Source organism: Callorhinchus milii, unplaced genomic scaffold (genome assembly GCF_018977255.1).
Source record: "Callorhinchus milii isolate IMCB2004 unplaced genomic scaffold, IMCB_Cmil_1.0 Scaffold1, whole genome shotgun sequence".
NCBI lineage: Eukaryota > Metazoa > Chordata > Chondrichthyes > Chimaeriformes > Callorhinchidae > Callorhinchus > Callorhinchus milii.
Genome location: NW_024704742.1, coordinates 116,358,339 through 116,384,210, shown reverse-complemented (window position 1 = coordinate 116,384,210; position 25,872 = coordinate 116,358,339).

Genomic DNA, 25,872 nt, shown 5'->3' with positions numbered 1-25,872 from the left:
TGAGGGTGGGGGCAGAGAGATAAAGTTGGGTGTCATCCGTGTACATGTGGAAATTGACCCCATGTCTGCAGATGATGTCACCAAGAGGGAGCATATAGATACTGAAGAGGAGGGGACCAAACACAGAGCCCTGAGGAACGGCGCACGAGACGGTGCGGGGGCTAGAGGAGAAGCCGTTTGTGGAGATGAAGTGGATACGGTGTGAGAGGTAGGATCTGAACCATTCAAGGCCAGAACTGTGAAGGTTGAGGTGAGAAGAGAGGTGGTGGAGGAGGATAGAGTGGCCGATGGTATCGAAGGCAGAGAGGTCAAGGAGGATGAGGAGGCAGAGTGAGCCCTGGTCACAGATGGACAAAATATCATTTGTCACTTTGAGCCAAGCTCTTTTATCACATTGTTGCAAAGTCTCCAAATGCACTTCACAGGATATATTGTAAAGTGATGTGGCTGTGTGTATTTTGTTGGCAAACATGACAGCCAATTTATGCGCAGCATGTCTCACAAACAGCCATGGAATGAATGACCAATTTTATTTGAGGATTGTTGACCAGGTCACCAGGAGGATGAAAAATGTCTTGAAATAGAGAAACTCCTTTCTAAACATTAAATATTTCTATAACGTTCCTAATTGATATTGAAGGATAATTCTCTACAATTTGTATATAACTCAGGGTATATTTAAATATGTTAAAATATTAAACACCATACACAAGAACATGTGAAAGACAGGCACCGCATTTGAGAATCCTTTATTACTAAGCGCCATTTTGATTTGCAGCCTTTATAGTGAACTACATTGAAGCCAAAATATAATTTTTACATGCCAATGATAGAAGTATTCACTTCTTATTGTTTACAACTCTCATCTATAACAGTGTGCCTGGAGATTACAATGTTATGCATATTTTATTGACGGTCCATCACTTTGACTTTGAATGTTGATCCCATACACTCCATTCCTACCATTCCCTCTGTTTAGACTTTGGGAATGTTTCACTTTCACTTCTCCAATACGCTCTCAACTCATGAATGTACATCTTCTCTTTGCTGGGTTCCTTATCATTCCTCCTTCTTCTTGCAACCTACAGGCAGCCCACTACAATCTCAGGATTGAATGGTCCATGGGATACCGAGACATGATCAGAAAAATTGTCTTAAAAGGAAGGAATGTTACTCTTATAATAAAATGAGCACAACCAAGCACCCAGGCTGAGCAGAATAATAATAATCCTTGCATTTGGTATCCGACCTTATCATGTGGCTGAAACTTCTCAAATCGCTTCACAGAATATAACGTAAAGTGAATTGACTGTATATTTTGTGGGGTGGCTGCTTACCAGAAGATCCATGCATGTATCATTTGGCTATCAATCGCATTGATTTAATGGGATAGGCGCATCAAGAAACCAGAGTGATCAAACGCATTTCAGTGATCCATAGGTAGTTAAGATTGAGGCTGCTTTAAGCACAAAAGAACATGGGCAGCTTCAGGCTAATGACACTGCATGAAGGTTACATCAGAAAACCTGGCAAACGTGTATTATCCTGCTTGTGCTTATAAAATGCATTTTCCAAGTTCTTGCAACAGCTCCAATTTTCTGAATCAACTTGAAGCAGAAAGAGTGGCATCACTTTCCTGACGGCTAGATAAATCAAAGGAACTAATTGGCTCTCAAGGTATAAATTTAGACAAAATATGCAATGAGTCTTGACACGCTTTCCGCCTTTTCTGTCTTTCATCCATGTTGCTTTGTCAGGAACCATTTTTATCAGCTATTTCAAGGCATGTTTCATCTTCCGTAAGATAAAGAGAAGGCTAATGAGTGGTGACATGATGAGACTTCTGGGAATAAGTCCACTGCAATTCCACAAGTAACTTCCTGATCTCAAGCTTGCTGAGGTTGAGAGCATGGTTGAGATCTCTGTAAGAGGAGAAACTTCCCTAAGCAACATCACTGACAATATGCAGAGGGCAGGTCACTACATTCATCCTCTTCTTGAGAAATATTGGGGTTATTAATGCAACACCCTCAGTGAGATTAATTTTAGTGACTACCACTAAAGTACATCATAGTTACCAGCAAAAGCACATTGCAGCTGACTCACAAGAATCCTACAATTTACTTCTGATGCTTTGGAAGAATCCTATCAATCGGTCACGGATTGACTTAAAAGTTTGTCATTCAGATTTTTAAATCCATTCATGATCTTGCCTCTCCTTTTCTCTGGTGGGGGTTGAGTAAAATTGAGTTAAAGGTTGTTAAAGACAGGTGAGATGTTTGCATGACTGACAGGTCCATCGGCTAATCAGAGGTGAGGACACCCCAAACAACAACCTGCTGGACCAGAAGTGAGCACCCCCTCATTGAAGCCTCCCCACCTGAGTTGCATCTTCCATTCCCCAACCCCCCCCAACCAGTCCCAACCGAGGTGGAGACAGGGTGGCATTTATCTCCTCAACCTACCCGGCCTATCCCTCAGACTTATCAAACCCGAGTTTCACCCAGGCAGCACATTTGATCCCCAGCTGTACCCTCCTACCCCACATCTGGTCCCTGACCAGGAACGCTTTCCTCCGTCACATTACCGCCTCCGACCATACCTCACGCACAGAGCAGCCGAAAACCTCATCCAACTTTCGTCACTTCTCGTCTCGATTTTTCCAATGCCACTATCAATTGCTCCACTATCAACAAAACTCAATTAATTCAAAACTCCTGTAGAGTGACTCACACCAAACCATACCCCCATTACACCAGTCCTTGCCAGGCTCCACTGGCTTCCTATCACAGAATGGATCGACTTCAAGATCCTCATGCTTGTCCACAAATTGCTTCACGTCCTGGCAACTTGCTACCTTTCTGACCTGCTTACTCTTCGCTCCACTACCTCCACTTCCGCTCAGCTGGCTTCAGCCTCCTGCTTGTCCCTCAGCCCCTCCACTCCACCATCATCAACTGTGCTTTCAGCCACTACACTCCAAAACTTTGGAACTCTCTACTTCAATCCCTCTGCTTTGCCTCCTCTCCCTCTCTATATTCAGGTCACACCTGAAGATCTTCCTCTTTGACCGATCCAAGGGTCACTTCTGCCAGGCTCAGCAACAGGCTCTTGAGACACTAACCTTCATGAAGGGTTCTATAAAAATGCATGTTGTTGTCTGCTGTTAGCTCCACAGTGAGCAACAAATGAAAATGTGTATCCGGCAGCAAATTAAAGTGGTGACACACTCTACCATTGTGCTTTTTTGATTGACAGGTGTTTAAGCCTATGATGTGTAGCATCCACCTTGTTGCTTAACCTACTTCTCGAATAAATGCACCAAAAGAAAGCAATGGAAACATAGAAAGGGCCACAAAACCTCCATTTCCGAGTCATAGTCCGCAATGCGCAGGAGAGGACATGTAAAAGCAGTCTAGACTCAGGAATCAAACACTGGGACCTTCCGGTAGTGGTTGAATAAAACAAGCATGTAAACAGATTTCACAGAATGCTGCTGTAGCACATAATAATAATCCCTCCAAAAACAAAAAACAATAATAAATTGGTCATTTTCAATCTACGACTGTTTGTGGGACATTGCTGTGCGCAATTGGCTGCCGCGTTCGCCCACAAATATACAGTCAATTCACTTTACAGTGTGTTCTGTGAAGCGCTTTGGGACGTCCTCCCGACGTGAAAAGCGCTGTATCAAATGCAAGGATTATTATTATTATTATTATTATCGTTCAAACATCTCAAGGAGTGACAAACACAGCTTGCATTATATAAACCCCAACAGTGCCGCACACTGTTTTGAATATCTGCGAGGAAGAAGTAGCAAAACTACTTTTGTTTTTATTGAATTGAGTCAGATATCATAGAATCATAGAATCATACAGCACAGAAGCAGGCCATTCGGCCCATCGTGTCTGTGCTGGTTCCTTGAAAAGAGCTTCCAAATCAATCCCACTCCCCCGTTCTCTCCCCAAATAATTATCTAACTGAGATACTCACATATTAATGAAATCTTAGATCTCTGCCTACCTTTCTCCTTTTTGGACTTGGGTAAATATCTGACATTTCTGCTAAGGTTGCCTTTGCTATATCTTGGCTACAAATATAGTCACTACATTTTATGATATATCCTGTAAATCACAATGTCTCAAAGCGCTCCGAAACACAACCCAGCATGAACGGCGTTGTATAAATCTAAGTTGTTGTTGTTGATGTGATAAGGCGCTATATCAAATGCAAGGATTATTATTATATTTTATTATGCTAGATATTAAGGCACCAGTTGGTGTGGGTGTTGGGGTGACACAGGACATTAGTCTCCAAACTAGTGAACTACAGAAAAGGAGAACACATGTGCTGGTGATTATAAACTCAGTAAGTATCTGATCCTGACCAGCCCAGACCCCGAGAGGGCACAGAGCAAAGGCCGAACCTTACCTCACACAGAGATAGAGGAAGTGAGGGAGTGAGAGGTCCTGCCTGCTCCAGGCTTCCTCCGGCTTTTAGCTCAAGAGCAGCACTGGCAGAAGCTTGGGAGCAGGTCAGAGGTCTCCAGCCTGGGGAAGTCTTCAAAGAGGCAAGGAAGGTAAAGTCAAATAAATCTGCCAACTGGAAATAAATCAGAATGTAACATAAGACAGGGATTTGAGTGAGCTCTGAATGATTGTGAGACAATGTGGAAAGCGGAAACTTATACATTTAATGATTGTGGGGTTATGGGATATAGATAAAGGTAAGGGAAGATTCAGTGTGCAGTGATTAGGTTCAGATGAATTTAAACTCTTTGGAGTATGTTGGATTATCTAAAATCTACAAGTGTCACTGGCTTATGCCTGTTCTGGTAGTTATTACTCTGTATATAATGGGATAGCTGGTGAGATGGCCTGAGAACTGTTACTGAAGTAAAGAGACTCACATTCCAGAGACAGTGACGCAAATCACTCCTCCGCTTCCTATTGCCCTGCTCAGATGAAACTGATCCAAACTGAATGCAATCTCAGCACTTGCATTCACCTTTGACCTGACCTGATTTATGTGCTGCATAGCATCCAATTATCAGCACAAGTGCATAGCTTTCCTCGAGGCAGAGAAACTGACTGGAGATTCAAATGAGAACATCTACTTTAATGCGGCTGAACCACATTGCTTTGTGCGTGGTTTTGAAAACTGTGCTCTCATTATTGAACTTTGTTTCCTTGTAAAATAAAAATCTTGCCTCCAATTTCAGCGCACATTTTGACTGCACGTGTAGGGGAAGGCAAATGAGCACATGGGTGGCAGAATAATATTGTTACTTAGACAAGAAATAGTCATTATTATTGGGTGTTTTCAAGTTCTCTCTCAAATTGCTCAGTAAGTAAATTAACCATTTGGATGAAAAAGAAAATAAAGTATTTTTATCCTGCCTTATCACTTTGAAACATCTCAAAGCACTTCACAAGTAATTACTGTCAAGGCTCTTTTTGTAAGCAAATGCAGCAACTATTGGCACCAGCAAAGTCCCACAAGCAGCCATGAGGTGAATGAGCAATTATTCTGAAGGACTGTTGGCCAGGACACTAGAAGAAATTCTTCTCTCTATTTGAATAATATCACGGGACCTTTAATGTCCATCCGAAGAGCCGATACCTCCAACAAGGCACAACTTAATCATACAGGCCAGAAAATCTCACAGTTCAGTCCATGTTAGTTGATCTCAGGCAGGTGGTGGTAGGAAAGCTACAATTGGCTTCAGTGCCCCGATGTGAGGAAGGGAAAAATCGGACAGGTTTCTTGCTCCTGATCGCCATCTGGTGACCCTGATGAAAAGTAAACATCATAGAATCATAGAATTATACAGCACAGAAGGAGGCCATTCGGCCCATCGTGTTTGTGCCGGCTCTTTGAAAAGAACTATCCAATTCAATCTCACTCCCCCGCCCTGAAAACTTGTCCTCCCCAAGTTGTGTGAAGATTGCCTGATCGCGGTTAGCTATGATGACTCTAAACCTTTGGACACGGTCTAGCTTCACGTATAATGAGTGGGTACTTGTGTGTGGTACAGTAAGACTGCTAGCACACATGCAACTATCTAATTTGTGATATTTTATGACAAGTTAGCCTGGCTCAGATGGTTGCACGCTCACCTCTGAGTCAGAGGGTTGTGGGTTCAAGCCCCACATTGGGACATTGAGCTTCACAGGTTGATCACATCGTAGTTGAGTTTATGTTTATTTCCCTATATGCGCAACTCAGATTTATTTTTAAGAAATTCCATGAAGAAACACAGATTAGAAAGAACTAGTATGTTGAAACGTCTCAAAGCACCTTACAGTAATTACTGTGGGGTTAAGTTTTCAGTTCTCACATGAATATGTGGAGGAGAAAGGGGCAGAAATTAGAAACAAATAAATATCTGTTTGCAAACCAATTGGTGATATCAGGCTTTTAAGATAGCGTTCGGCAACATCATGGATAATCACGCAATCTTGTTTTATTCCCAACATGTAAGAATGACCCAAGTGAGTGATAAAGGTATTTAATCATCCTGTGCAGCACTATAAATTACCTATCAAGTATTCTGTCAGCGACATTTATTTCAAAGTGAGATTCATGGTCAAAAGAGGGAGACAGGCCACAAACCCATTTAAACATGTCGAGCTGTGTTTATTTTCAGACTGGGATACATAAAAATCGATCGCATTTTTAAACCAAACCAATCATAAATCTTATTCTCATTGAGTGTTTGGAAGCAGTTTCTGAAAGCAGAATGACATCAACACAAGAATTGTGAATTCCTTTGTTGAGGTTGAGGATGGTCACACAACAACAACAACAAAATGACATTTGTATAGCGCCTTTCACGTCGGGAGGAGGTTCTAAGGCGTTGAACAGTCAGAGTTTCGGACCCGAGCTGCGGTTCGGGATCGGGGAGGGTGCAAGACAGGGGGAGAAGCAGGGAGATCAAACGCATGGTTGAAAAGGAGGGTTTTGATACGGGTCTTGTAGGTGGCAAGGGAGGGGGTGAGGTGGAGGGGCTGCAGGATGGAGTTCCAGAGGGCGGTGGCAGAGTGGCAGTAGGCCTGCCCACCAATAGTGGGGCGAGCGAGGCAGGGGATGTGAAGAGGCCGGAACACGGAATCTGGTGCGGGAGAGGACATGGGCTGCAGAGTTCAGAATGATCTGCTGCAGAGTTCAAATGACCGATGTCTGAGTCAACCAGGTTGCTGACGTCACTTCAACAACAACAACTCGCATTTATATAGCGCCGCTCATGCAGGGTGTTGTCCCAGAGCACTTGACTTACTTCCTGTGAGTTGCACATATTCAGCTTCCCCTGCTAACAAATGGCTGATTGACTCCCAGATGGAAAGGGCACCACTGATGTCACAACCAGTGAGCTGTGCAATTGCAGGAAGCGTTGCTGACATCACATTTTTTGTGATTTAAGATAGCTTTGTCTTAAAATTTTAAGATGGCCCAGAACTGTGGAAAATGGTTCAATTTAGCATTTGCAAGTCGTTTTTCTGCAGTTCTGCAGTTAAGAGATTAAATTTAAGAACTTTGCAATGTTCTGGATACTCTGAAAGGCTAAGAAAAATATGTTAGGTCGAAGTGGAATCTCAGGCGTCACATCTAACACCTAATGCCAGACTTAGCTGAGCCATTGTTTACGAAATACATTTTGTTTATAACTAAATAGAGCAGAGTATTTCCTTACTGCAGGAGGATGAAATGACCCAGACCCAGAAGAAACCATACGATGACAGTATCAGGCACAGGTCCCTTACAACCTCAGAGCTTTTAAAGGGATCAAAAAATGCTTTCATCTGTTCAAGCTGCGTCTAAAACATACCCATCACTCAGAACCAAACACAACTAAGAAAGGTCTGGGAGCAGTGGGAAAGGTAAAGCTATCACAGCAGATTGCAGTGTAAAAAGGTGACAACAGAAACTAGCGTAAACAGAGTGAAATTCACATCAAGGTGCCATCCCCTGTGTGAATTATTTATTGAGGGTGCAGGGGTGACTGAGGCACAAGAGCAGGTTAACACACTTGTCAATATTTACCCTGATTATGTTGCTCCAGCTCCAAGTAGCGGAACTGGGAAAAAAGGCTGGGAGCAAGACCACCTTCCATCCCGACTCATCTCCCAGTCTCGTTTATCGAGATTGTTTTTTTAGCTGCTCTCAGCCAGAATTGTGGTAGGAAAGCTACAATTGGCCTCAATACCCTGAGTGTAAGGAAGGGAAAAATCGGACCTCAGCAAATAATAATTTCTAATCAAGGTTTGTGCCTTTGAGAATGTCTGCTATCATCGTGATTCTTATGTCAAATGTCCACATACCTCAGCTGTTTGTTTGAGCCTCACCTCTGCTTTCAGCCTTTCATACCCTGACAATAATAATAATAATCTTTGCATTTGATATAGCGCCTTATCACATCTTTGAGACATCTCAAAGCACTTTGCAGAATATACTGTAAAGTGAATTGACTGTATATTTTATTGGAGAAAAATGGCAGCCAATTGCACACAGCAGTGTCGCATAGACAGTCGTGGATTGAGTGACCAACTTATTGCGAGGCAAGTGCTCTGACAAACTAAGCTACAGGACTACATGGGTATAAGATTGGTATCATTCCTTTTGAATAGTATGGTATATGCGTTCAAAACTGATGCACAAAATTCACCCCTGGATTGGACAAGACAGTGTAAACTGTCAATTGGTAAGCGGTATTCACAAGCATGGTTTCTAATGAGGTAGGTCAAAGAGGAGTCAAAGTGATACAATTCAGCTTTGTCTGAAATGTAAAGAATGCTAGAATCGGAATTGGGAATCAGTCTGTGGGAGAGAGGCTGCAGTTAATAGTCGGTGGAGGAGAAAAGTGCGGGACTTAGTGAATGATAGGTCAACAAAAAATAAGATACCAGGATGATACCAGGAAAGGTATTGTAGAAATCACTGAAAAAAGACTGATGTGTAAAATGCACCATTGGATTAAAGTTAAAGAAAAACTTGTCACATTGCGGTTTAAATCTATTCACTGGAATCTGAAGGAGCAGTGATAATGGTTAAAAGAGACTAAAAAAAATAGTTTTACTATGCTTTGAGCAATGATGTAGATGTAGTGAAAGACAAATAATAATAATAATAATAATCCTTGCATTTGATATAGCGCTTTTCATGTCGGGAGGACGTCCCAAAGCGCTTCACAGAACACACTGTAAAGTGAATTGACTGCATATTTGTGGGCGAACGCGGCAGCCAATTGGGCACAGCAATGTCCCACAAACAGTCGTAGATTGAAAATGACCAATTTTATTATTGTTCTTGGTTTTTTGGAAGGATTATTATTAGGCGTGTGGCTTAAGGAAACTTGCCCAAGGTTTCGCCCTGCATGGAATTGAACTCAGGTCTCTTGCTTGTGAAGCGAGTGCTCTAACCACTGAACTAAAGGACTCCATAGGACTCTTATATACATAGTAAAATGGCACAAACTCAACAAATCTTGCATTGTAAAGGTGCATCTTCACATTGAAAAGAAAATAGTTTATTGTCATTACTGTTTTTTGTAGGCAAATGTCTCAAAGCACTCAGATAATTACTGTCAATCATAGGAGCCGTTTTTGTAAGCAAACGCAACAATTGTTTGTGCTATCGACATTCCACAAATAGTCATACGTGAATGACCAATTAATCTGAAGAATTGTTGGCCAGGGCAGGAAAGAATATCATGGGATCGCTAGTGCCCACGTGAAGCACAGGCAGAAGGGGTCTTGACTTAATGTCTCATCCAAAAAATGTTCCAGCACTGTTCCAGCACTGCACTGAATTGTCAGCCTGGTGATCTATTTGCTCAAGTCCTCACTTTTTTTTGGTCAGTCATGTGTCTGACACACGTGGAAACCCAACACCATGCTTAGAAGTATCCAAATCAAACAGGGTTCCATGCATCCCACCTATCCAATGAAATTCCAGAGATGTTTATTGGAATGGAATGCACACTCTCTCCCTGGAGGGATGCATCCTGCTTACCTTATACTGAAGAGTATTAGGTGCAGGTTGGCACGCATGCTTAGATACCCAAGCGTGTGCGTTGGGATACTGCTTGAACCAACTTAAATCACATAGCTTGCCACTGAAAGTTAGCTTTCCCACAGGTTGTCAAGCTAGGACCACCCAACCAGTTAGGGCTTTGGCTTGCAATCAAATCCTTACTGGGGCACTGTAAAATGGTGTGAACATGTGTATTTGTGGGCAACTGTATGTGTTTTTCAGGCTCCGAAGCACTGCCCCATGTGAAGGGCGGGGAATAATTTCAAGTAGCTGTAGTTAAAATAATCTAAATTGCCTAGACTGAAGTCAACAGTATATTTGTCAATTCACTGTACTTATCTGGACATTCCCTGTGCTTCATCCAATGATGAGGAAAGATATAAAGGAGGTAAGACTCGGATCAACTTGAGTAAACACAGTTATCCTTTTAATCCTTGAGCATCTATGCAAAAAGAAACACACGCATTTGCAGACTGCACTGATACAATAATACAAATAACTATTATTCACACCTTTGCATGTATATTCCAAAATTATTCCTTGCAACTGAATTCAGTATTGTATACTGTATGCAATCCTGAATCAGCAGAAAAAATCATTGTTGTACTAAGGAAGTTATTTTGTATTTATATGTTGATGCTTACGTTGCTAATTGCTCTACCCATAAATGACACAGCTACTGTTGGAAAGAGTTGGATTATAATGAGCATGTTTGGGGATACAACAATAACAACAGTAGCGCCCAATTGTGACTCGAACATCACAAAGAGCTTCACTGAATATATTGTAAAGTGAATTGACTGTATATTTTGTAGACAAAACGTGGCAGCCAATTGGGCACAGAGTGTGGATTGAGTGACCAAATTATTTTTTTGCGCGCAAGGAATATCCTTGAGGTTTGTGCTATATGAGGTACAGAAGTAGCACCTTATGGGTCATTCGGTGCTTTCTATAAACTACACAGGCAGTACAGATTAGCAATAAACACTCCTTTTATCATTTGTGCCCACTTCCATGCACATCACACACCAAATATATGCATTTTACTGTCAATTCTGTGAAGCGCTTTGACATGTCCCTCCAACATGAAGGACTCTATATAATAATATAATCATAAAATAATTAAATTCTTGCACTTGATATAGCACCTTATGTGCTCGGGATGTCTCAAAGCATTTCACAAAATTTTATTGAGAATTGTACTGACTTGTATTTGTAGGTGAATGTGACAGCGAATTTGCAAACAGCAATGTTACACAGATTCTGCAAAACTGCATGCTTTGTTAATATGTTAGATGTAGAAGGCTGATATTTGTGCATGCTACAACAATGTGCAGGACTGGAAAAGACCAGTAGAATCTGTTTTACTGGCCCCAAAGTGAAAAGCTCAATCAAAATATATTTTTAAAAAGTAATAATTCTACATTACTCATTAGGGTCTAATGTATCATCCAGCACAGCATTGTCAAGCACTTTGAGATGTCCTCCTGATGTGAAAGATGCTACATACATAAATGTAAATTGTATTGTATACCCCATGTTATACCATGTGTAATATATCTCATACCTAGTTGATTTCTTTGTCAAAGATTTCTGCCTTGAATTTGAAGATACAATCTCTACTGTCTACTTGGGTAATCCATTCTACATATTTATTGCTCCCTATGTCTGACGTTAAATCTAAACTGTTAATTCAACCGCCCTCTTTTAAACTCAAGTCTATGTCCCCGTGTTCTGGATAACATACATTTACGTACAAAAACAGTCCAAATTGTATGACCCAATATCTCAAACCTCAACTCATTAGTTAAATCATGTGGCATTGGTTTCCTCTCACTGCAGCATGTAAGCAATCATTTTTAAACTGAACTCATTGTACTCACTCATTCCTTGAAGGAGCCGTGAAGGACAGTGAGTGCTGGCAGGATCTTTGACAGCAAGGTGCATCACAGCTGAACCCAATCCTGCCATACAGAGTTAGGGGGAGGAATTGTTAGTTAGAGTTCATGGCTATTCAGAGATTCCTGCTTACGCATACCATTTAGGAAGTAGGAATAGGAGGTACATGCACTCCAGGGATGGAATACAACTTGTCAAGGGGGAAGCTGAAAGAGATTTGATAGTGTTATTTGACAAATCGCTCTTTGTGATCCTGACAAGTGAGGACAGGGCCAATTCAAAATAGGATCGGGTTGGGATTCCCCCTGGCCACATAGACATTGTCTGGGATCAAGCATGAAGAATGGCTATTTTGTCGAGGTATTGGAGAGCCATGGAACCTGGAGTCAGTAGGATCTAAAATGTGGTGTTAATAACAGGATTCATATATGAATCCCAAATCCTACAGACAAACAATGTGCATCACCTCGACCCACTGGAACTCTGCTCCAGCCTGCTCGCCTGCCTGCCTGCCTTGGAGCAAAATTCCAGCCGAATGTCAAGGGGCTTTGATATTCCCAAAACCCTTCTCAAATTCTGTTACGAATCCCACATTTTACACCTACAAGAATGGAGGGGAGAAAACTTAGAGGTGTAAAAAGGAAAGAACAGCGGTCATCTGGTATAAAAGCAGTTTGCAGGAATATGCTAAACTGAGCAAACTGTTGTGTGTTACATTTCAGTCCTGTGAACCCTGTTTCTTCCCACAGAACTGACAACCATTTTCTTGTTGTTAACTTGTTGCACCCATTTACTATATTTGACTTGGGTACAATAATTCCTTCTAGTTCTTTAAGAGATACTAAACGCATTCCTTGGCCGTGTGTTTGTAAGATCAAAGGTACTTATTGATCCAGCAGATGATTGTAGTCTTGTGATTTTTTCACCATTAAATTGTGGACAGACATTTAGAGATGTAAATCACAACCATGCAAAACAAATCTGCATATTATTTGGTTAAAATACCCACAGCAAATGTTCTGAGCGATAATTCCATACTACACAACAGAAAAGAAAATGGAAGATTCACATAGGTGGGTGAGACATCATTAAGCAGGTCTTTGTATACACAGGACGTTTACTGCATTTCATAACTGTATCCCATGTGATAATTTCACCCCATATAATAAGGCTCATAATTTAGCTCATTGGTTTCTCGGTGAGTGACACTTAGAAGCTTAAATTAACCTATATGCCGAAAGAGATTCTTTTCAATTATACTGCTCCCTCCTCTTTCGAAAGCGCTGACACATGCTGAGGTACAATTACATGCTTGCTTGCTATCCTCTGGAACCTTGACAGCAAGTGTTAACAGGCTATTTGACTGTAACAGGCAGCCTAGTCCAGCCTGATCTTGGTCTCTTCCAATTACAGTACCCTCTATATCCATCCTAGATGAGCTAACTCAACACAGCAGGAATAAAACCTGGGAGCTTCATGCATGGTATGTCTCAGTTTCATATTTGTTAGCGCTTTGTCCAATGTGGAACTGAATCAGACAAAAGAGGAAGCTAAGCCATTGGGAGATATAAAGGTCATTTTAACTGAAGGAGTTATGTACACTTTGGGGCTTTCTGTACTTACAACTATGAATGTCATTCTATTGTGTTGCAATGTGGGTCTGCAATGCTTAAGATGTGACCAGTTCCATTACGTCAACAACAACAACTTGCACTTGTATAGCACACTTCACGCAGGATTGTGTCTTGGAGCGCTTAATAAAGGGGAGGTGATTGTAGACACGGTCAAAGAGGAAAGTCTTCAGGTGCGATTTGAAGACAGACAAAGAGGAGACAAGGTGGAGAGAGTTCCAGAGGGTTGGGGCCCCATGGCTGAAAGCACAGCCACCAACGATAGAAAGGAGAAATCAGGGGACATTCACAAGGCCCAAGTCAGACAAACAAAGGGAGTGGTAGAGGTCTGGAATGTGAGCAAGTCGAAGAAATAGGGAGGTATCAGGGCATGAAGCGATTTGTAGGTGAGGATCTTGAAACGATCCATTCAGTGATAGGTAGCCAGTGGGGCCTGACAAGGACTCTAATGATAGGGAGTTTGTTACTGGTGAGGATCCGGGTGTCAGAATTTAGAATTAGTTGGACTTTGTGAATGGTGAGGCTGGAGAGACCAGCAAGGAAATACTGTGTGAAGCATGTGAGATGCTCTCCCAACATGAACAGCATCATATAAGGATAAATTGTTGTTGTTGCCTGCTGTACACAGCAAATAATAGTGAAACCCCCTCAGTTCCTGTTTTAGTGAAAGTGCGATTTATGCAATAAAGATGATAACAATTCAATGTTACCTTTCCATTTACAACACAACACAAGCACCCATTGCTATTTCTGGCTGTGATTCGTGCTGTGCACTTAATATGTTAATATTGCCAGCGATGTGGAACATTCAATTAAATCCTATTTGTGATACAAAAAAGACTACAACAAATATCTTAAAAATAATCTTGCTTATCTGTCACTTGTATTGGGGTTTGCTACACAATCACATGAATACTTGTACAGTACATTGCAATGGCACAAGGTGACACCTATTTCCTATCTGCCATGCTGAAGCTAGGCGCTGTCAATCACCTTGCTTGTAATGAGAAAGGCTGATCACCTGATTCTCAGAGTTCTAAGTAAAAGGAGCTGTGCTTATCATTCTGAAATTATTCTCTGCTCAGTTTCAATGAATAAATTATTTTTTGCCATTTCCATTATCTCCCTGAAGACTGTCAGGCAATTATTGAAGCACTCAACTCAAAGCAGCACTTTGCAGAGTGGTTAAAGCGCTGGACTAGAAATCCATTGGGAGTCGTCTGTGCAGGTTCGAATTCTACCAACTCGGATAATTATTTAGGTGTCAGCCTGGCTCAGTTAGTAGCACTCTTGCCTCAGTCAGACGGTTGTGGGTTCAAAGCATGACTATTTGCACTTATATATTACCTGTCATGTGGGGGGAATATTTCAAAGTGTTTTACAAACATTGAGTGGGAGGCTAATGGCTGAAGGTGCAGTCAAAGAGATAGGTCTTTCGACAGATTTTGAAAGCAGAGAGTGAAGAGGATACAGGGAGCGATTGTTGAAGAGAGTTACACAGGGCAGAGTTGCTGAAAGCTTGCCCATTAATGTGGGTATTCAGCTGGCTAGGTAGAGCGAGAGATCGCAATCCAGGATGCGACAAGGCCATTGAGACATTCTGAAATAAAGGTTCTTAAAGTTGATCTGGAATTTGTGGAGGATAGGGAGTCACTGGAGATGGACAAGGATAGGGGAGAAGGGCGTGCAGAGCTTTGTGCAGGAGAGAATGTGCCTGTGGAGTTCTGGATTGTCTGGAGGGAGCTTGTGGTGGCTGGTGCTGGGGAGACTGGTGAGCAAGGCATAGGAAACTTCAAAATTAGAGATGAAAAAGGCATGGTTGAGCATTTTGTGTGAGGGGTGAAGCAATGGTGGAAGTGGGCAAAACTGTGGAGATAGAAAAAAGCAGACTTGGTTAAAGATCAGATGAAAGATTTAACTGAGTGTTGAGAGTCAAACAAAATGCCCAGTTTCTATGAGTTGGAGTGGGGAGGTTCAAGCCCATTGTTGGGACTTTGAGTTCATTCTCTAGGGTGACGTTCCATTGCAAGTACTCTATGGCACCCTTTAGGTGAGACATTAAACCAAGGTCCTATCTGGGTTCGATTCCTGGGCAAGGTAAAACGTTAGGAAACTTTCCTTACTCCACGCGCTTCTGTTTCCCCAGCAGTAAGTAGGAACCCGGCTGTTCGTCAATTGGAAAATTGCTTTCTGGGGAAATAATCCCTTTTTAAAAAAAAATATTATTTGGTCACTCAATCTATGACTGTTTGTTGGATACTGCTGTGCACAATTGGCTGCCAGGTTTCGCCCACAAAATATGCAATCAATTCACTTTACAGTGTATTCTATGAAGTGTTTTGAGACATCTGAACAGTGTGATAAGGCGCTATATCAAATGCAAGGATTATTCTTATTCTTATCTGACTGTTCAGATGAACGTTAAAGATGCCATGGTACTTTTAGAAAAGAGAAGTGAGCTTAGATCCTTAGATAAAAAAAATGGATTATTGATTCATGGTTGTTCGAGGGACTTTGCTATGCATAAAATTGGCTGCTGTGTGTGCCTCCAAGTTCATGGTCACTTTCTTTTACGGAAAACTCTACGAAGTACTTTGAGATACATCAGCACAATAATGTGTTATGGCAAATGCAAGGATTATTATTAAGATAGGTAACTACAGTATTGAGATTTCTCCTTCATTGTTTCACATTTACGTTCTGCACATGGTATAAAATCAATCAGCTTGGCATCCTGTCAGAGCAGGTAATGAGACTGCAATAGTGGGGATAATTTAGAAGAGCATAAGCTGTTACTAATAGTGGCGGGCTGTCTAATCTAGGAGAGGATAGTGAGCAGTAGCATTTTTAAACCATTTAACAAAGTGCCATGAATAATTCAAAACATTGTTATTAAAAAGGATGCAGCAGACTCGCTGTTCATCTCAAACACATCTCGAGTGAGTGCTTTATGCATCCAGAAAACACTACCCTATAAACCCAAACCAGGTGTCGTATCATGAGAATTTCTATATTGGGAGAGAGAAAGAAGCTGGAAAGGTCAGATATAGGAAATCAGTCCCACCCCTTCCCCTCACCTCTATGAATATGTTTATCTACAAATACACAGTCACCACATTTTACAGTAAAATGCTGTGAAGAACTTTGCATCATTTCGATTATATGATAAGGAGCTGTATTAAACGCAAGGATCATTACTCTACCTAAATGGAATTCTCTTTTTCCACTGACGTTCTCCCCTCACAAAGTAGCAAATGTGAAATCCTTTGTGTGAAGTCACCTTTTGAGTTTTTGATCAATACATTAACTGGACTGATAACTAAACTCCAACTGGATTGGAATCGCCATCCATATTTTATGTCTGTGCCTCTCAAGAGGATACCTCATGTTGTTCCTTCAGGCACTCTGTTGTGAACCCCATCCTCTTTTTCACTATACATCTACTTCCCTCTCCATCAGTGACAACTAATGAAGAGGCACCATGGAAAGTAATTGTCTCCATCTTCTGTTCCACTGATGCTCTCAAGCTTCCCGTTGTGCTGCTCTCACTATCAGCTGTCTATACCCCAGTAGGGGACAAAAGACATTTCACATGCCCAAAGCATATGACAAGAATGGCAGATAGAGAGGATGCATTCACCTGATTTCTTTCCGAGTACTGACCTAACAGCGAAGTACAAGCATTGGGAAAGCACGGACTCTGCTCCCCTTCATGAATAAACCTTTAACACTTGAACAGTCAAAGTGCATATTCTGATCCACCCGAAGTTGTTGAGGTACCAAACATGAACATATGAGGTCCAAAATATCATTCAAATTTCAGATGATGTGAAATTTTGGAAGACAGTCTCAAATTGAGCTTTAATTTATAAGATGTTTATTCTGCAGTTCATTTTGTAACTATTGGGATAACTGGGTTCTAAATTCAGACTGATTTCAAAACTATAATAAAATTCCACTCAGTATGAAAGTGCGAGGGTACGACACAGAGATTCTGCATGGAATCTCTTTGGCTGGAGATTTAGAAGGAATGAGATGGTTGTTTTTTTCTATTGTACTTTGTTTATTGTTGGGGAAGTTGGAAACCTCAACATATGCAAACACAGCAGATGCTGACGTGAACTGTTGATGTGTGAATGTGAAAGCATTTCAGTTTGCCTCCTTTATAAATATGTGCCAGGAGACTTAATTCAGCATTATCTGATTCTGGTTAAAATTCAGAGTCCCCACAGAGCTGTGCACTTTGCCTTGATGTCTGCAATCATCGCTGCCAAATCCTATCAGTGTAATCTCGTCTGATTTAAATCTAATTTAATCAGTGCGAAGAGCAGCATTTCATTTTCTTTGAATCCTTTTTACTTTCAAATAGGGTAACAAAGAACAAACAGGAATTCTATACATAAAATACACCAGAGAACTATACAAATTTGCAGGACAGAATAAGGCCATTCAGCACATTGTGTCCGTGCTGGCTCTTTGAAAGAGCAATCCATTTAGTCCCATTTGCCTGCCTTTTCCCCACTACCAAATCAATTATTTATTTTTAGATATCCATTTATTTCCCGTTTGAAAACTCACATGGATTCCGCCTCAATGGCTGCACCCGAGTCAGGTGGAATTTTTTGCCATTACTAAGATTTCGCACTTCAAGCTTTTAAAGAAGCTAAAAGAGCAGGGATTTAATAATAAAATTATTACACCATATGGATTAATGTTATTGGACCATCTCTATTTGTAAGATCATGATTCCTAGCTATTTCTCTAATATAGACTGTTCCATGAATTGTGTTTGCTCACAACCATCGTCCCACATACAAACTCCTGTGCATGAATGCAACTTTACTTGTTTCTTATCTTGCAACATATCTTATGAAGTTGTGATTTCTAAAGAGAAAATTGGGCCCAAGTATTAGATAGTGAAAACCAGATGTTTTCATTCCATCTGGCAAAACATGAAATTCTGCAGACTTTTTTGTCATCAAATAAAAACTGAATTAATTAAATTATAAATCCAACTTTCTGCCCCACTGCGGGAATGTCACAGAATGCTTTCTGGCATTGAGGCACTGATTAACAACTGACTAGCTGAATGCACCATTCGGACTGGTGCTTTCATGCCCAGAGAATGGCACAAGCACAAATGTAATGTTCCTAAGGAGGAAACATACGATGACACCATCTGGATTTCCCCGGGAGATGAAAATATGCCAACACTTATTCAGTCATTTATAGCTAAGTTCATTATCTGGCATGAATATTTGAGTCTAAAATGTAGCAATTTCTAATAGGATTGCATAGTAAATGAAGGTCACATCGACTGACAGGAGCTCTGCTCTGACAATGCCAACTACATTTGCAATGAGGCTGGACACAGTGATCAATCCCAAAGTAATGAAGATGAGTCAAACATTCATCTTCCAGATCACAGAGCACAGTTTTCGACAGCCGGCTAGGGTTATCGCAGATAAATGCTGTGAGTTTTCAGACAGGCCAGATGACGAATACGTGACTTAGCTTGAGGGCATTGGCACTTAGGACACTGCTAAGCACGAGGGAGTGGTGTAGGGAGTGGGGGGGCTTGGAATATGCCTTTCTTGTATCTCAGTCATTCAACAACAACAACTTACATTTATATAGCGCCCTTCACACGGGGTAGCATCCCGGAGCGCTTGACAGTGGTGGAATCTGATGCCGAGCCAGAGGGAGGGGGAGAGGGGAGGTGAGGAAAGAGTTTCAGAGTTTTGGGGCATAGTGGCTGAAGGCACGGCCAGCAATGGTGGAGCGGACAGGACGAGGGACAATTAGGAGATCGGAACCAGCCAAGCGGAGTCTGCGGGTAGAGGAGTGGGGGCTAAGCAGATTGCATAGGTAGGGAGATGCGAGGGAATGAAGGGATTGTGTGATGGAGATACAGAGTTTCATGTGGGTGAATATCCAGGCAGCGGAGTTTTGGATTAATTGAATTTTGCATATGGTGGAGCTGAGAAGACCAGCGAGGAGAGCATTGGAATAGTCCAGCCGGGAAGTGACAAAGGCATGGACGAGAGTTTCTGCTGTGTTGGTTGTAAGGTACATATGGAGGTGGGTAATGTGATGGAGGTGGAAAAAAGAAGTCTTCGTCAGGGAATTGACGTGGAGTAGAAAGGAAAGCAGGGGAGGAAACCTAATGCCTAAGTCATGTACAGGTTCGGTGAGTCTGAGGGAGAGCCCAGGGAGGTTGAGGGACCCTACGTTTGTTTCAATTCATTCCAATTGTATCATTCCACCCGCAGGACAGAAGATATTGATGGGAGCCAAAGAGTATGGCTTCCGTCTCGCCGACATTTAGCTGCAGGAAATTTGGGCTCATCCAGGCCATGATGTCCGTGGAAGGACATCAGCAGACTGGCAGTTGCAGCTGGAGGAGAAGTAGATTTGGGTATCATCCATGTGGAAGTTGACCTCATGTCTGTGGATGACATCGGCAAGAGGGAGCACTTAGATGAAAAAAAGAAGCGCGGGCCAAGGATGGAGCTTTGGGGTACCCCGCGGGTGACCAAGCGGGGGCAGGAGGAAAAAACATGCCAGTGCGGTCCCACTAAGATGGTTGAGGGAGGAGAATCGGTGGAGGAGGATGGCATGATTGACTATGTTGAATACGGCGGAGAGTTCCAGGAGAACTAGCAAACCATAGGGAGCCCTGGTCACAGAGAGAGGGCGTCATCTGTTACTTTGACAAGTGCTGTGTCTGTGCTGTGGGCAGGGTGAAAACAGGACTGGAGGGGGTTGAATTGGGAGTGGAGGAGAGGTGTAAGCGAAGTTGATTTGCAACAACACGTTCCACATTGGCCAGTTAAGAGTAGGTTTGAGATAGGTCTGGTTTGTGAGGTTGGAGGGATTGAGGGTAGACCTTTAAGGAGAGGAGTGACGACAGTGGTTTTAATAATAATAATAATAATCCTTGCATTTGACATAGCGCTTTTCACGTCGGGAGGACGTCCCAAAGCGCTTCACAGAACACACTGTAAATTGAATTGACTGCATATTTGTGGGCGAACGCGGCAGCCAATTGCGCACAGCAATGTCCCACAAACAGTCGTAGATTGAAAATGACCAATTTATTATTTTTGGGGGGTTTTGGAGGGATTATTATTAGGCGTGTGGAGTAAGGAAACTTGCCCAAGGTTTCGCCCTGACCTGCCTGGAATTGAACTCAGGTCTCTCGCTTGCAAAGCGAGTGCTCTAACCACTGAGCTACAGGACTCCACATGTGGTAGGCAACATGGTGGGGTGGCAGCCAGATGTTATCTATCTTAGAGATAAAGATGTCCAAGACCTCTTTGCACTTGGCATCAGAAGTGAGGATTGAGGGTTGCTTGAGAGGGGGAGTGGAGGAGATAGTAGGTAGTGAAGAACAGGATTTTGGGTTAAGTATTCAATACTTAAGGAATCTCTTAATTTAAAATGCAAATGACTTATCTAAAAGAACAATAATTACAGACAACATGAAGATCACACACAATTCTTGTCAACTCTTGTTTTTTTCAAATTTCACAAAGTTGCTGGTATCTGAATCTCCAGACTTTGAAGACTAACTCAAAGCAGCCAGAATTTCTTTACTAGAGTTGGTGAGTGGCAGTTTCAGAATTTTGTCAAATCTATTGCCTCTTCATGTTAATTCTAGAGTCTTTCTTAAAACAAACTGCAAATAATTAAAATACATAGGAGGCCATTCAGCTCATCAAGCCTGTTCTACCAGTTTATTAGATCTTGCAGACCTTTTAATTAATGCTCTAACCTTTTGTCAAACCCTTTGATAACTGAAGTACCTGTCTATCTCTCTTTAAACATCCCTATTGGTCCTTCCTTTGCAGTTTTCTGGGGCAGTGCATTCCACCTCATCGCAGCCATTTATTTGAAGAAATGCCTCCTGGCCTCAGTTAAGAGTACACTGTTTCTGAGTAATGAGTGTTTTGCCATCAGTAACACTTTTAAGAGTTATTACAAATTGTAATTCATATTAAAATGTCCCCTTTTTTCTTTTAAATTTCCTTAACTTAAGAGTTTTTTAAAAAAAATAGTGGACACTGAGTTGCTTCAGGGACTTGGCTCAGATAAGCCAATGAGCCTGATGCTGAAGGAGCTCAATTAACATCAATAGAGATAATCATTATCACAGTGGTGCTTCCGCTTCAAATGGGTGTGTTAATTCAGGTCCCTCAATCTTTGAGGCTCAGTAACATCCTTCAGTAACCGCTTCATTTAGAAGCAATAAGTCACGCCTCACTAATCTACTGGAATTCTTTGAAGCAACCAAATTAATGGATGAGTGAGGTACAGTATTCTTTCAGAAGGCATTTGAAAGGGCTTTATACCTAAAGCTTTTAGAAAACATAAAAAGTGGCAAATTACTGTATTTTACTTTAAATCACTGTTCTCAGATGAGAGAAAGCAATAACTGAAAAAAGGGGAAAACAATCAAATTCTGTAAATTTTAAACGGAAAGAGAGAAATTCATAGCAATAGAAACATAAGACTGTACAGGTCTGGTAAAAGTCATTGAATAAAATAATCCTATGTTACTCAGTGGTTCACTTGATAAAATAGCCCAGATGATAAATTCTTTGCCAACTTTGAAACTGAACGATATAGACCCAAATCCTTCTAGCTTGGGGGATTCTACAATTGACATTAATGCCATTGGACTGAGCAGGGTAAAATCAATGAGGATTCCCATTTATGATTGTGCCTCAGTAACTGCTGCCGAGTGATAAGGACACAAAGGGCTGAGCTGTGATGCCCTTTCAAGAGTAACATACGCTCAGTAGGCTCACAAGCAAAGAATGGTTAGTTCGATGGAGTTTTGGAGAGCGTCTACCTTAACAGAGCTGTACCCCAACAAATCACTGTCCCTTCACTGGCACTAAAGTATTATTTCTCCACAGAATAGTAGATAATGTATGGAGTATAAGGCTCCAGTCAAAAGCAGTTCATGCAATTGTAGTTAATCCCTTTGAAAAGCAGATAAACAGATGTCCAGTTAAGAACAGAGCTATTCTAAATATAATGTGCACACAACAACAACAAATTGCATTTATATAGTGCCCTTCGCGTCAGGAGGACAAATAATCAGATGGAGAGTATTATGAATCCAATTGATCTGGGAAAAAAGCATTGCCATCTTTGTAATGCAGCCAGTCAGGATGAATAATGCTGATCAAAATGCTGCACTGACATCCCAGAATTTTTATGTTACCTTCTGCCATAAGAGAAATTTCACAGCTTGCACTTCTCCGAGGTCTTCCCTGCGATTATTCAACAGAATTCATGACTGTAATTTGCACACAGCTCATTGCAGTAAGGAATCCACAGGACTGTCTCGAGATATCATTTCTTATGTTTTTATCTCATTGCCCAGATGATTTCCTCAAGGTTCAACAGAAATTAGGGTAAAAGTCAGTACAAGGAAAGAAAACAAGGTGAGGTGAATATTAATGATACCTCTTTACTGCTACTTGAATTTTTGACCAAAGGGGATAGCTGATCAATTTTCTAAAGAGGAAGTTATTCAAACTCATGCGACAGCTCAGAATTACAAGATCGCAAGGTTGGTTTGGATGAAGAAAGCCATTTGGCCTATTTTATCTTCATCCTTTCAGAATATCCATCCTCCCATTACAGCATCAAGCCACACAATGCCACAATTGGCAATGGAATACAATAAATGCTTCTATAACTCACTTGTGAATTTGTCACTTGCTTTAACTGATAGAATGATCCTTGCTGGACAAACAGTGGGATTTTTTTTAAAAAAGGTTAGAACTAGGATTTCAGCGAGACCTCAATTGCAGTTTGTACATGTGAAAGTGTCTTTTCTGAGCTTGTTCACAAGATAATGCACAGCACAGACTGAGAAAAGCCAGTATTCCCTGAAAAAGCTTCAGAAGGGTTACTTAGCTGCTTGAATACGTTTGCTTCTAAGCTGGATTTGAAGGTAGTACCATAGAGATACATGACATAATAGTTTACTCCTCCAACAAGCTGTCCACTTTCATCTCAATTCCCTACTGAAGTATGGAAATGTACAGCCATAGAAGATACCAGAACCATAGAAATCTCTGTGTTGTCCACTACTTTCCTGTGAGGTTTTGTGCATTACTATTATTCAGACGTTAAGGGTGGTGGGGGGAAGGGGGTATTTCAAACCATTTGCTCCTTAAATAATAGTAATCCTGTGCTTGATATAGTGCATTATCACATCATCGAAACATCTCAAAGCATTTCATAGGCTATACTATAAGTTGTAGTGACTGTGTATTTTGTAGGTAAACATGGCTGCCAATCGGCATACAATAATATCCAACAGTCATAAAGTGACTAATCAATTTTATTTGGAGGATTGTTGGCCAGGACTCTGGGAGAAACTCTCCTCTCATTTTGAATAATCGGATCTTTAAGGTCCACTTGATGAGGCAGATGGAACCTTGGTTTAATATCTCATCTGAAGAATGGTACATCCACCAATATAGCACACCCCAGCACTGCAATGGAGGTGTCAGCCTAGACTTGTGAGTTCAAAGTCCCGATTTGGAGCTTGAATGCACAACCTTCTATCTCGGGGGTCACAGTCCTACAATATGAGTCAGTAAATAAAGAAGGGAATGTGTTAAATACTATAATTTTGACCCATGAATATAATCGGGTGAAGAATAATCTTAAGAGTTTCATCATCTTAAGTATTTGTCAGTGTTGATGCTGGAAACGTTTCATTTCTGTATCTGAAATCAGATACCTGCTTGTGGGTTCCTTCTGTTCCACTTCACACCTCATGTATTACAATCTGATATGTAAACACAAGAACGCAAACCTGATTTTCTTCTTCAGAGAGCAGAGGTTTAGTGTGACAAAGGCAGTGCCAGCAGCCTATATATACCTCAGCCATTCCTTTCATCCTGGGCTCTTAGCTTCTGCAGTGTCTGACACAGAGAAAAGGAAGCCATATGTGTGGTTTTCTATACATGCTAAAAACAGTAATTAGGATGTGATCAGCTATTATATAAAATACTGAGATATCCCATAAGCACTATGGTGATCGTGTTTCTCTTGCCACAACAAACCTTGTACATGCTTCCTCAAGATCACAAGATCAGTTCAAATGAAGCAACCCTTCAGCCCATCTCACTTAACCTCCAGAACAGCCACCTACCATCCTCCCATCACAGCATTAAGCTGCTTTTCAAATGAGTCCAGTATCTTAGCCTCAATCATCTTTATTTATGAAATTCTTCACCTCAGAAGGCTGTGGATGCTCAGTCATTGAACATATTTAAGACTGAGATCGATAGATTTTTAAAAACTAAAGGGATTAAGGGTTATGGAGATAGGGCAGGTAAATGGAATTAGGTTAGATCAGCCATGATCTTATTAAATGGCAGGGCAGACTCGAGGGGCCAAATGGCCTACTCCTGCTCCTATTTCTTACGTTCCTGGCAACCAGTTCCAGTCATTAATTACCCTCTGAGTAAAGAAAACCTCCAGGGCATTGTTGATCCCATTCCAGATGCAACAAATTTCACATGTATAAGTGGCATACACCATGCGGAACTCTAAGTCTTGTTTGAATACTCAACCATGGCAATAGGTTTCCACAAGTGTCAGACATTCGACTGATCAAAAATATACCTGGTTTAAACTTGTGTTTGAAAGTGACCTCAGTGGCTCTGTCTTGATAACAGATACAGAGATGAGTCAGTTCTTACTCTCATTTCCAACTTCCTACATGATCTTGAACAAAAATGATGGGTTTGAACCCCACCGCAGGATAATCTAGGCTGGCACTTCACTTCAGGGAGTACTGAGAGAGTATTGAGAGAGCGCTGCATTGTTGGAGGTGATGACTCTCAGGTGAGGGCATTAAATTGAAGTGTCTGTTGTCTGCTTGTTCTGGTGGGCATTCAAGATGCTAACATACTAGTTTGACTCAGAGCAGTGAGTTTTCCCAGTGATTTAGTAAATAGTCCTGCCAGGAAAATATTGACTCCCAATAACTTTAATGGCAGCCAGTCGGATATGGACCCGGACAAGATATATCATCCGAGGTCACAGGTTTGTGCTGTGTGTGAGTGTTGTGTGTGTGTACATTAAGGTACTTTACCACTTTATATTAAAGGTACTTCTCTCCATTGACCAATAGGTCACAGAATGCCATTCTCTTTCAAAACAGGTCGCTGCATATTATACATGTTACAGATTTCCCAGATTAAATTCTAGCTCTGGTGGACGCAACTCCATTCATACTTTGCATAGATCAGTCAGAAGAGATAGCATT